We start from the raw sequence: 3,119 nt of genomic DNA, 5'->3' as shown, positions 1-3,119 counted from the left end.
TTCTTTTTCTTTTTCTTTTTCTTTTTCTTTTTCTTTTTCTTTTTCTTTTTCTTTTTCTTTTTCTTTTTCTTTTTCTTTTTCTTTTTCTTTTTCTTTTCCTTTTCCTTTTTCTCTTTCTTTTTCTTTTTCTTTTTCTTTTTCTTTTCCTTTTCCTTTTTCTTTTTTCTTTTTCTTTTTCTTTTCCTTTTTCTTTTTCTTCTCTTCCTTTTCCTTTTCCTTTTCCTTTTCCTTTTTCTCTTTTTGTCTTTCTCTTTCTCTTTCTTTTCCTTTTTCTTCTTTTTTTTTCCTTCCTTCCAAATACCAAATTCCAAATCCTAAATTCCAAATTCCAAACAGAACAATGTGTTTCTGAAATGGACACAGCTCAAAAATCCAAGAAATTCAGTCTTTTTTCTATCTCATGCATAATTTCCCTCTGACTTTGCGGTCTGTCCAGGATGTCTCAAGGCTCCATGAGAACCTCAAGGATGCTACTGCAACCCAGAATAACTTTCTTCACCTCACCTGTGAGGCTTGGCTGCGCAATGGCCAAGAATTCTCCCTTTCTCCTCCAGTCAAAGGATGGTTTCTTCCTTGCTATGAGTTCTCCTCTTGTATGGTTCTGCATGAAGAATTCTCCCCAGGTATTAGTGCACAGCAACTCACAAGGGACATGAACCTTCTTGTTCTTTCTCAGCATTTCCCCGGCCTAGCCACAAAAAGAAGGCACAAGGTTGTCTTTCTTCCCAGTGCTCTCCCCACATCCTTTTTTAATTTGTTAACACAAGATAAACTGCAAATAACAGACCCAACACAAATATTAAAGGCAATAAGAAATGTAGAATAGTTGCATGCAGAAATGCCTCTCTGTCCTGGAATCTTTGTTACCATTTAAGGGTCTTGTTCCAGTTCCTCTAAAATGACCAGCTTCCTTTATCTCCAAGAAAACCTGAATAAGAAATATGAAGACAAATGCCAGGCATCTAGAACAATGTTTTTTTAATGTGACATTTATAAAAGTATTTTTCACAGAACAGAATAGACAAGATAGAGACAAGATAAAAAGAAAAATAACCAACAATTTTTGCTCTTCCTGGTAATTTTATAACACCTAAAGTGTCCATTCATTTTTTTTAGCAGCTCTTTAATTCATTAACTCACATGAATGACAATACTGGGAAAGAAGCTTTCAGTTCAAAAAATTCTGTATAGCTACTGTACAAGCTGAAAAAAAATATACTTTGCTGTAAATTTACAAACATCTTCAAATCTTATTTTATTTATTATATAATAATAATGATAATTTATATAATAATATATATTATAATAATTTATATAATAATAATATATTATCCTTATCAACTAATTAGGAGAACTGAAAAGAAACAGAAAAAAAAGAAAATGAGGGGAGATCAGAGGAATTTTTTTTAAAAAGAAGGAAATTTTTTCAATAACATGATTGATTAGTGAACTGTAAAAAGAAAAGTGTGAACCATCCTCCATCCTTCTTAATAATGTTGGAATTAATATCGAACAGTGAGCTCCTACTGTACTGACTAGTGATATGTTTCTTCAAAACTGCTGTTTCACTATGTTAGTGATTGAATATAACAAGAGCCTGGATTTACTGGAGATAATCTTGTGTAGATGGAGAGAAGAACAAAACTCCAAATATTAGGTTTCTCTTGCAATTGGAAGGCAAGTTGATACCTACCTACCTACCTTTCTGAAAAAGGTATACTTCTGACCTCATGACTTCCAATATTTAAAAAATACCACTGCAAAAAATACCATTTCTGTTCATCTTTCCCAACAAACTTTATCGTCCAAAGTGGCAGACTAGGAAAAAACTGCAATACTCCTCTACGAAACAATTGATGAAGTGTCCGTAGACACCAGTTTGTTCTGAACAAGTACAACTGCATCAAAGTCCAGAACTCAGAAGTTCTGAGGCCAAAGGTGTCCCAAGGGATAGCTATTATTTTTCTCGTGGAGATGGCATGTTTCATGACCTTGTTATACTATGTCACTTGAAACACTAGCCTCATTCAGAACTGTCAGTATATGGACTTGTTCTTCTCACAAGTTGACATTTTAATTTCTAGGTATTATATAAGTGGTGGTAGCATTGGCTAGTTACTTCTTTTGCTGATAGTGCCTATGTGAACTTCTAGTTTGCTGTAAGAACCACTGTCTAAATAGAGTTACTGCGAAAACATTACATCCTATCAAATACAGTTGGAAAAATAGATATGTGTATTATTCTGGCACTTTGTCTGTAACCAACCGATGTGGGGAGAGGGGAGGATTTTCACCTGCCAAATAGGGTCACATCAGAAGGGTTCTTTTCCAAAACAAGCTATCTCTTTACAAAAAAAAATAAATATTCACATCAAATAAAGCAATATAACCAGAGGAAATTCTATGGGAAAATAAATAAATAAATAAGATTTAATGTTTTGCAGAATTAAGAGTTCACAAGCTGTGATAAATCTGAATTGTTGTTGCTTATATATTCTTAATTGGAGAACTTATACCTGTCTCATTTTGGAGTACTTAGTCTTTGAGAACTGCCATATGTCAGACCTGCTGGATTCATGTAGTATATAAAATAGCTCCACGAGCATTTAACAGTTCACCATCTGCAGAGTCAGTCTCACCAGACCTAGCTCACAGAACCAGGACTTCTGATTAAACTGCAGGCAATGGTGATCTGTATGCCAGAGGTAAAACTTCCACTGTGAGAGCAGCTCTAATGAAAGGAAATAGGGAGATGGATCAGACATATAAAGCAATTCTTGACCCTTGTCAATATGGACTTATCTTGCAAATGTTCCTACTGCCAATATACAGCTTTGAAAAAGAGGAACAGACATTCAAGTAACAAAATACTAGCCACAGCAGATCCATCATACAAGCCATACTATATGCCTAGATGAGGGATTTGCTTTGCCTTGTAATGTCTCCTGGAGATAATTCTTTGGAGCATGAGGATACAGTGCTGTGAAAGATCTGAGAAGACCTACAAAGTACATTCAGTTCTGTACCTCTACCACGGTGGTGTGTGTGAAGAGCCATATGAAGATATGCTAATTCAATTGTATCTGTAATGAAGTAATATTCTGTTAACTATTAAATGT

The sequence above is a fragment of the Numida meleagris genome, chromosome 2 (genome assembly GCF_002078875.1).
Source record: "Numida meleagris isolate 19003 breed g44 Domestic line chromosome 2, NumMel1.0, whole genome shotgun sequence".
NCBI classification, from domain to species: domain Eukaryota; kingdom Metazoa; phylum Chordata; class Aves; order Galliformes; family Numididae; genus Numida; species Numida meleagris.
This window is presented reverse-complemented; position numbering follows the sequence as displayed.